This window comes from Betta splendens, chromosome 1 (assembly GCF_900634795.4).
Source record: "Betta splendens chromosome 1, fBetSpl5.4, whole genome shotgun sequence".
Taxonomy (NCBI): domain Eukaryota; kingdom Metazoa; phylum Chordata; class Actinopteri; order Anabantiformes; family Osphronemidae; genus Betta; species Betta splendens.
The window spans coordinates 16,928,503-16,939,056 of NC_040881.3; the positions used below are offsets into that span (position 1 = coordinate 16,928,503).

Genomic DNA, 10,554 nt, shown 5'->3' on the forward strand with positions numbered 1-10,554 from the left:
CCATTTGTCTAGCACTGAAATCACTCGCACACATATTCATCAGCTTTACAAGATTGCAGGTAAATGTCATGAATACATATTACATTAAAGTGACACAGGTGGACACTCATTATTCTGTGTTACACCTTTCCCTAATGTCATTGGTGCATTTTATTGCATTCATGTCTGTATACAGTAACACGGCTTTCAGGGGCATATGAGCGAGATTACATCAACTGTAAATGTTCAGGGAAGAACAAATTAAGGTTAGTTTCAGCTCTACATAAATTAAATCTGTGCATTTAATGGCCCTAATAACTGCCTACATGTTGTATAGATTATCACCTTACCAATTTAGAGGCAAACTGGCCTGGCTCAGTCCATGACTCCAGAATTTTTCGGTCAAGTACACTCTACCAGAGACTCTCACTAGGTAAGCCACCTCCAATTTTTAAGCACATCACAAGTGTGTCAAAATTTAGTTAGTTACCAACTAGTTTTAAGAATGATTTTATATTCATAGGTGAATTCTCTGGTGTGCTGCTAGGTGACAAAGGCTATGCCTGTGACACATTCCTGCTGACACCCCTGGCCGATCCCCAAACCCTAGCACAACAGGCCTATAACCATGACCATGCCGGAACAAGGGCTCCAATCAAAATGACCTTTGGGCTCCTGAAATCACGCTTTCAGTGTCTGCACCACCTGAGAATTTCCCCAGACAGGGCTGTGACGTGACTGTGGCCTGTACTGTGCTGCATAATATTGCCAGCCTGAGAAAAGAGAGAGCCCCAAGAGTTGTGAATGACATTGACTCTGACAATGTAGCCATTTTTCCAGATGACAGAAATGGTAGGCTGGTCAGAGAACAGAACATACTGAATCATTTCAGTTAACGGTTTTGATTTAGCCTGTATTATCTGAGGATAATGCTCAATAAAGTGGTGCTTTAGTAAAAGTCTGATACCATGAAGATCTTGCTACATGTACTTCGGTCTGTGCTCAACTGACTCCAGTTTTCATGGGAATTGCCCCCAATAGTTTTTCCACCAAAGAAACTATGTGGCCCAACATGTGGTTTATTTGTTTTGTCTGACCATTTATATGGGAAAGATAATATAGCTTTGTTGAGGTCATATAATGTAAAGAACATCTTTGATATTAATGATGCCAAGCAGTAGGCCAGCTCTACTGGCACAATTCCATTCAAGTACATCACGAGCAACATTAAAATTAGACAAATTCTTGGAAAGAACACAGTTTTGTTTAACTCCAAAACAATGGACCTTTTTGTGAAGAGCTTCTTTTACATCTGCATGGACCTCTTTGGATCTCAGGCTGAAAGTACCAGATGCAACACAGTGAGAGCTAATATCAGATCTTTTGCAGTGCAAAAAAACAGACAAAAAAAACAGCAATACTGTGTGCTCCCAGGATATCAGCAACAACACACTGCACTGTTCCTTTAAGATTTGTACCGATGGTATCGATATTATTGATATTAGGATCGATGAACCCACCCCTAGTCGCAAAGGCTCTGACAGAATCAGAATCAGCAAAACAAAACCTGCATAAAAATTTAAGAGCAAACAGTGTAAAGAGTTTTTCAATGTTGATGAAATAGTGATTAAAGGTTTGAATGAGCCAAAACCATCTGAGGAAGAGAGACAAGTTGAGAAAACCGCAAAACAGAATGCAGTCAAACAGATTTAAAAAAGATTTTTGTTTGTCCAATGAGTTTCCTTTTCACAAATAACATTTATATAATGTCGGATTTAAATAGGCAGCCCGTGACCATAGGTGAGGGTAGAAACATAGATTGACCTGTAAATTCAGAGCTCAGTTCCTCTTCACCACGATGGACCGGTACAACGACTGCATTACTGCAGCTGCCGCACCAATCATTCTGTCAATCTCATGCTGCCTCCTCCCCTCACTCTCGAACAAGACCCCAAGAAACTTGAACTCCTTCACTTCGGGCAGGAGCTCTTCTCCAACCTGGAGAGCAAACCACCTTTTTCCGGTCGAGGACCATGGCTTCAGTCATGACCGAAAGGGCAAGATCACCGATACAAGCCGTCAAACTGAGTTTCCTCTGCAGGGTGGCTGGGCGCTCCCTTACAGATAAGGTGAGGAGTAGAGTTGCTGCTCCTTCACATCAAAAGCCAGCTGAGGCTTGGGCATCTGTTTCGGATTCTATTCCGGACGCCGCTCCAGGAAAGCGTCCAGGGAAGGCAGACAAATTTGATACCTTTCCTTCTTGCCTTTTTTTTCTTCTGCTTGCGGCCGCTAGTAGCAGAAGCAAAAGCATTGCCTTTTTTCACTGTCGTCATCGTTACCCCAGACGAGGTCGGCGGTGAGGACGCAACGCTGCTGCTGCTGCTGTTGCTGCGGAGGAGAAGGGCGACACCCACGGTTCCAAACCACCTTCTGAACTTGTTCAGGTTCTTCCTCCTTCTCCTCCTCAGCATGAATAAAAAAAGAAAGGCATTGTTTATAAATATGTGTGTGCATTTTATCTTCCTCTGAACGGAACCACGCTCAATTACCGTCACCAAGGACCATTTAATTTTCCAGTCTTTAGAGATAAGTGTTTTTTTGAAACCTTTTTGTTATCATCATCATCATCATCATCATCATCACCATCTTTTTTATCTTCTATTTGATTATCTCTTTCTATTTCTTGATCATCATCATCATTTTCTTCTTCTTCATCTGAAGCGTCAAACATTAACTCCCATCGCTTACCGTCTTCTTGTCCTTCATTTCTTTGTGCTTTATATTAATCTTCATTTTCATTTTCTCTAGAATGCTGGATAAGTTACCTTCACAGTTCAATGAGCAGACCACGGTATGAATGGGTAGTGTCAGGATTCTGGGCTGGCTCCGCCAGCTATCCTGTTGTTTTTACCCTGGACCCCACCTTCTTCCTCACCAGGCCACGCCTCTGCTTTGGACCACGCCCACTCCCTCTCTTTCCCTCAGTAGACTCCTGGCAATCAGCCCAACTCACCACACCTGTGATTCCCCTCTGCATCCCTTTAAAGACTCCTGCAGCCCAGGACTCGGTGCTGGGTCATTATCACCTCATCGCGCCACCCTGGTCATGTCAGGTCGGTTGCTTTGAACCATTGATGGGCTCGGTTGCCGGTCAGTCACACGTTGCTTGGCATTTAAGACTTTAATCTTGTGTTTCACGTTTTGCAGTAGCTGTCATTGTTCATGCCATGTCATGCTTTAGCCCTGTTGTTCACGCCATGCTTAAAGATGGCGTAATCGAAGCAACTGAGCAACTATGACACAGTTGGGCTGAAATCGACACATTGCTCGACACCATATGACACAGTCAGAACATCGACATCTGCTGGTTATGTGTGAGAACTGCATTAGAGCAGACGGACTAAACACTCGCTGATACGTGTATGTGTGTGGGTTTGAGTGTAGCACTACACGGGGCGAGCATGGGCATACTTGAGCGAGAGAATGGGTAAGTGTGAAAGAAGGATGATGATGGCTCTGGCTGTGCTGCGTGTGGCGCCTGGGCAGTAGTGCTGCGGTCCCTGGGTCTCGGCTGTCTCTTCCTGGCTGAGGGTTGTGGGGGGCGGTGGAATGGGTAGCAGAGCCAGTCGGGAACCTGACCACCTTTCTTCCAAGTGAGACCCCTGGGGAGGCTGGGAAGGCCCCTCTTCCATCTTCCAACAGCCAAAGCCTCACTTATTGCCCAGTTTATTTTAGCAGTATTTTAGTTCACAAAAAAGTGTCATCATTTTGCAGTGTAGCAATACTTTCATTCAACACACGTAATAAATCTTGGCCTAGTTCAGCCCAAAAAGCCTTGAAAAACTCAACAGGCAGTCGATCTAGACCAGGAGCTCTCCTCCCTTTCATGCTTTGCAGGGCTGTGCACAGTTCCTGTAGGGACAGGGATTCTGCCAACACAAAGATCACCACAGAAATTTTGAAAACATTCCTCATTCTCTGTGAACTCACATTTGTACAAATCCCTGTAAAAATTACAGCCTCTCTAATCTGTTTTAAAACATTCTTTGATGCGGAGTGAGGATCAATGTGGTTACAATCTTGCAAGTCATTTTTAGTACAGTTAAAATCAGCGCCTAATAACAGGAGATTGTCAGAACTGAAAAAATTACCTCTGTCCCAACGGTAGGAGCATATACATTAATCAAAGCAACTGTGCAGTGTTCAAACACTGCCTGCACTGCCAATAGCCTGCCTGGAATTACCTTGAAACACTAAGGGAGGTTGGAAGACAGGATTTGGAGAACAGAATGCCTACCCCTCCACTACTGCTGCTGACATGGTTCAGTGTCACCTGCCCATTCTTTGTGCCAGTCGACTTCATTGCTGCTGTCACAGTGCGTCTCCTGTATAAACATAACATCAATCCGATTCAATTTCACGAGCTCAAAAGCAGCCATTCTTTTCCTCAAATCCCTGGCCCCATTCAGGTTCAGTGTACTAATTTTAAAATCAAACATGAGAAAGGAGAAATCAAAAACAACAATTAAACCCATTAGCAGCATGTCAAACAGTTTGCAGTTACTGTATAAAGACCATCATCATAATTATAAAGTTCTTAAATCACTTTGGTGAGGTGGTTTCTTTAATCTACTGTACGAAGTTGATCAGCTGCTTTCAGAATCAAAATCGTTTATTCCCCAGGTTTGAACAGGGCAAACATTATTTTTTATCATTTATCGTGCGTAATAAGCACATGTAAAACAAACAAGCTGTATAAACCTCTTGCTCAGTATAACCTCATTTTCCCCTGCTTCTCAACTGCCCACAAACAGATTTTACAAAACTTTCTTTGTCTGGGAAATGATCTTCAATTTTCACCCCCTTCATATTCTTTGTCTGCAACAGAAACAGCTTAACTCTATCAACACTGTAGGCCTTGGGCCTTTGTGACTGAGATCAGCAGTCAGACATTTCAGTGTCTGTGCATAAAGAGACATCATGTTCCCTAACGTCAGACTACGGAGGTAGCTGTTAACTGTCCAGTTTCCTCCCCTTTGCCTTTTTCACAACCCCCAACTGGTTTCAGGAGCTGTCTACAGTAATCTTCCTTTTTTACAGAGTTCTTTTTCACCTTCTGCCATCTCTACGTTCTGTGCAGCTGCAGCACTGATTTCATCCAGATCATCGTCACATATCTCCTTTTCATGGTCAGTCTGCATTTCCTGAGTTGGCATGTCAACAGCTTTGCTGGTGTTAAACGACTCCACATCAGCCTCTTCAGTCTGCTTGTTGTCTTCGCCAACCACAAGGTCATGTCCACCTACTGCTGGAGTTTTTTCCACTCTTAGTCTAATGGCCAGATTCAAATGTTCCTCCTTGTTGTTGAGGATCATGTATGCTTGACACCTGTGGGAAATCACATGATGCAGCTACGGTTGCTTGCTTTTTTATGGCAGAAACTATTTTACCGTGTCTGGACAGCTCTTTTCTTAACAGGTCATCACTTATTAAGTTTGGTACAGTCATAGAACTTCAAAGCGACCACCTTTTTTACTGCAGTACGTCCCCGACTAAGGATTTTTAATCCTGCAGCAAGTGGAAAAAAATCAGGGTGCTAGTCTCGTTTTAACTACCAGGTGGCGCAAAGATGTGAGGTCCAGCTGTTCATTTTCTATCTGTGTCTGCACATTAAGCACAAAAAACGATGTCATATTATTGTATCATTAAATGTAGAGTAGTTCATTTTTAACTATTAAAGATTATTATGCTTTATTTATTTTATTATTTATGCTATTTATTTATTTATATGGAAGCTGCTGATGTTTTTACACAGTTCCCAGGCCACCCGAGAGACACAGTCCCTTCTCCAGCCAATCCAATACAACAATATACGTATAATAACATAAAATAGGAATCTATATTTATTCATCATTGTGTATTATAAATGTATTTTATATGTATCTCTGTACTTGTCTTACGGTTTGTTGGTCATGAAAAAATAGAAAAACTGGATTTTCGTTTCTCTTTATATGAGCGACAAACGCAATTCAAGTGTTGTTTTTTCGACACAAGGCACGGAGTTGGATTTAAAGCTGATTTTTTGTTTTGAGAAAAAAGCAGAGAACGAAAAAATAAATTGTTCCCTCGTTATAGCAGCTTTTAAGTTGGTGAAGAAACCAAACTCTTAAAATGTACTCAGACCGCAATGACCTATAGTTTGCTTGTCAAATGCAGGCAACAAGAGAATTGTGGAAGTGGCGTCACTGACGTTCCAACAATTTGGTGCTGAGGAGCCACTTATTCATAGGCAGATGACTTGGATCAAGTTGTCAATGCACGCTAGTGTTTTTTGTCAATTGCTCTAGAATAAAAGCTGGGAAAATGAAAAAACGAGTCGTTTTAGAACGTTTTAGAACCGGAGGACCTGTTAATGTGTCTGGACACGCCGGTAACACAGCACATGGTTGTTTGGGTCGGCTGTCATGGCAAAGTAGACAGGACCACAGCTCCCAGTAAGTCCAGTAACTTCGTATTGTAACGACAGACCCCTCCCCCACCACACACTCTGTAAGGTTTGCTCTGACGGTACGCACGTTAGATGCCAGACACGCGGCCTAAGAAAGTGAGACTCTTATTTTGAAACACAGTACAGTACAACAACGACAGGAAGCCGGTGCTCAATGGCAACTTAAGTAATGGATTTATATTTTCCTTTCCAGACAACATCGGCTGAAATCAAGCCGTTTTCTGGTTAAGTTGTCCAGAAAATAAAATACAAACAACATCCGTTTACTCGTTTCTCTTCATATAAGCAAAAAACTGAATTTAATCACAGCACCGTGTTAAAAACGAATAAATGAGTTGAAAACAGTGTTTTCAAAACTAGACCCAGAATTGGATTTGAAGCTGCTTCCCGTTTTCTCCTTTTGAGGAGATAACGGAAAACGAGAAAACAAGTCGTTTTCTTGTTTTTCCAGCTTTTATTCTGATAGGAAAATCAAACTGTTAGAACATACACGGACCGTGTCGCCCTGCTGCCCAGTCTTTGTTGATTGCACACATTAAGAGAAGAGATACACAGTGTGTTTCCAAATGCTAACGGTTGTACTGGATAAAAACGAAAAGAACTCCTGCTCTGCAGCATAAACCACTTTGACCACTTTTAAGGTGTGTGAGAACGGTTAAACCAGTAAGATATAGCCAATGTCCTTTAAACGGAAGCTCCAACATTATACCGGAATGACATTAATCACAATATCTGCAGAAAAACAAACTTTTATTACACAGGCAACACAGTCGATTTAGTACTTGCTCTCCACCGTGAGCACAGTGTCTGATGTTGGTTCAGTTGCAAAAGCAAACTTCACAAACCTTCCCCCTACTCTGTATTGGCACAGAGACATGTTAACATAATGTCACCACTCAGTCAGTAGGTGTGAAATACTTTAGCTGCAAGACAAAGAAAAAGCTCCATGGGAGATCGTGCAGCATGATCAGCTGCACGTACGTTGGCTGTGGGACGCCATAACCTTTCACTTCACTTTTTTTAAACGCTCTTGGTATTGAATTGGCTAAGGTAATTCACACAAGACTGGCAGACTACCGCTGCTAACTTGTAGAGGATATTATATAATAAAAATAAAAAAATAAAAATAAATAAATTGTAATAAACTCTCTCTATGGTATGACAGAACGCCAGGACTCAGCAGATGTACTACTCATTAATGCAGCAGGTTGTTTGTTCTACATATATTGATTCGGCATGAGTAATAAGGACTGTTTTACACTTATTTAGCTGAAGACAAAACTCAAGAGGAGATCGAACCATTCGCTTAGCTGCACCTAGTCTGTGGAACGCTCTCCCAGAGCACACGAGAACGCCACAGACTGTCATAGTTCACGTTATTTCCTGTTTTATTTTGTAATACTTCCTGTTTCTCAGTTCAGTTCCCGGTTCATTCAGCACACCTGTTAACAGTTAATTAATCAACACCAGTATATAGCCTCCACCTCTCACAGACTCCAGTTGCCAGATTGTTTAGTGTCGTACTTCTTTCCAGCACTTAGTATCTTGTCTCCCGTGTTTTGATCCTGACTTCCTTGACTACCGTATTCTGCCTGAACCTTGTTTGCTACCTTTGCCTGGAGAAGAACTTTGCTGGAACATCTGACCGTGAGTTTGCCTAACCCTTGTCTGTACCGTCACCGAGATCTTCTGTGTACCGAACCCTGCATGTCTACTGGACCTGAGATTGTCTGCTCCCTTCTGTGCATCATTACCGAGCTCTCTGTGTATGACCTGGACCGTCTGACTCTGCTAATAGAAATAAAGCCTGTCTTTATCCTCAACCTGCCTTTGTGCTGTGCATGTGGGTCCGACGCCTGCCCTAGTCTGACACAGACTGTGGATGTTTTGTAAAACTTGTTTATTTACCGGAGCTTTCAAAGTCGGCAAAATCCAGAGTCGCTCAGATTTATTTGCAACATCTGATTTTGTTGGCAGGAATATTATCATAATAAAATCGAAAGCTGTACGTGGGAGCGCGCTGTCGGTTTGTCTAAGCATACAGTACAGCTGCTTATTTTGGTTTTGAACTGCCATAACTCGGAAATACTACTATACTTAATACTACAATCGTCTGCTAAAATACAGACAGACAGCCCTATTAGTCATTTGTTATTATCTTGTAGGCCAAAATATAAAAATGAGATAACAACGCTGATTGTTCAGTAATTACAACTTCTGCTCCCACCGAGAAAGTGATTAGTCAAGACTGTTAAGAATAACTCACCATTACACCACCAAGACATTGTTGCGAACATCAGAGAGCTCAACTGGGGGGGGGGGCTTTGAAGGGAAAGAGGGAGGATATAAGAGAGCTTGACTGGAAAGAGCTTTACACTCACACTTCACACACTACAAACCCAAGCAACAAACCAATCGTTCCTCCTGAATCTGAGGTTCGACTATAGGCCGACCTCTTCTCAAACCCAACAAAACCCTGGCAAAGGCTTTAAGAAACAGGGACTCAGAGGTGGACGCCATCACTGAACTGGAAAAAGTCAAACATTAATGTAAGTTTCTACATTGGGGAGAGTACAATGTTTCCTTTTTTTATCTCCTGACAACTGCTTAAAGTACACAATGCACAGTTCACCTCTAAGGTATTTAATTATGGAGATGTACACAATGATTTGAGCAAAGATGCAACATATTTTTATATTTGTGTTAATCACGCTTTTAACTTTAAAACATTAAAAATGACTTTCCCCCAACTAAACATTACACTTTGGAGCAATAGTGATTCCCGAAAAATAATGGGTTGTCATGTTTTTGACTTGTCTTAATAAGTAAACCCAGACATCTTACTGAATCTCTAAACATGCTTTGAGGAAAAGCTAAACAATTAGCTGTAACAAAATGGAGTCATTTTATATAATGTGAACCACAGGATTATTTTGTTCAGTGTACTGTAGTCCACCTGTGAGTCTCTGCCTCCTGTTTTCTATAAGTGGGATTGAAGAGGTCATTAAAACAGAATCTCTTTGAGGCCGATCGATAGTCCTCCTCCATGGCCCCTCCAGAAGGTGGGAGTTGAAATCCCTCTGACGTACTGTAGGGTTCAGTTAACAGTCCCAACAGACCCACAGGCCCATTGAGTTGACCAGTGGATCCTGTTAGGAAAGTTGTTAGTTCCCTTTGTAAATCTTAAATAAAGCAGACACAATCAGTTGAGACCTTCTTCAGGATTTTACTTGCAAGGAGTGAGCGGTTTACAGCAAAGGCAACTTCCTCTCACTGAAGAGAAGACAAGGATTCAGTTCATAATATGTATTCCATTCTGGGAGGTGCATAGTCACGCAGTACATGGGAAATATTTTCTGCACAAAGCAAGCACTGGGCACATAAGGTAAGGATGCTACACACCGGTACTCCCTATTTCTTTCAGAGCACAAGGGGTAAAAACCTCAAAGCTATAGCACAGCTAACAAGGCTTCAACAAAATATGCTTCAATGATTAAATGCAGTATTTTTCTGAGAGATTCAATGACCACCAGGTGGGGATAACTTACTGACCCATAACAGCTCAGACCCTCTTTTCAGAGTGTCCACACTGGTGTGGTTGTGCCCAGTAACACAACCCAGAGGTCGACCTTCGACCTCCGGCTGGAGTTTCTTGGTGCTCCATGGGTATATATGTATTTTTTTTAAATTTTGAGTCAGGTGTGAACTTTAACATGTTGTGGGTGACAGGCAGACCGAAACAGTGAAGCCAAGTCTTTGATCCAATTTACTTAATAATTAATCAATTAATTAAGGCCAATCATAATTACCAGGTCATTTCTTTTTATCATATATCCAGATATTTACATCTGAATTTGTTGCAGAACATAGAAGATACCCCTTTTGTCAGAAGTGGAAGTACTGAAAGTCAAACAAATGAGTGCAGTGTTTCCGGATAAGAATTTCCCCTTGGGCACAATGAAGTATAAAGTAGTTAGTAAGTAAGTAAAGTAAGATGTGATTGATGTTGATTTTTAAGCAATAAATAGCTAAAGTGAGTAAAAGAAAGTGAAGAAGTTACAGTCAAA

The 10,554-nt window shown here is 41.8% G+C and overlaps 1 long non-coding RNA gene across 1 annotated transcript; it reads right to left on the minus strand.

Annotated features, from left to right (window-relative positions):
* Nucleotides 1-3,621: 3,621 nt before the first annotated feature.
* On the minus strand, nucleotides 3,622-5,345 carry LOC121202127 (uncharacterized). Its single transcript, XR_005897469.2, has 3 exons — nucleotides 5,093-5,345; nucleotides 4,277-4,364; nucleotides 3,622-3,908 (listed from the first exon to the last, which is right to left on the minus strand). It is a non-coding gene; the product is annotated as an uncharacterized LOC121202127 (long non-coding RNA).
* Nucleotides 5,346-10,554: the final 5,209 nt, after the last annotated feature.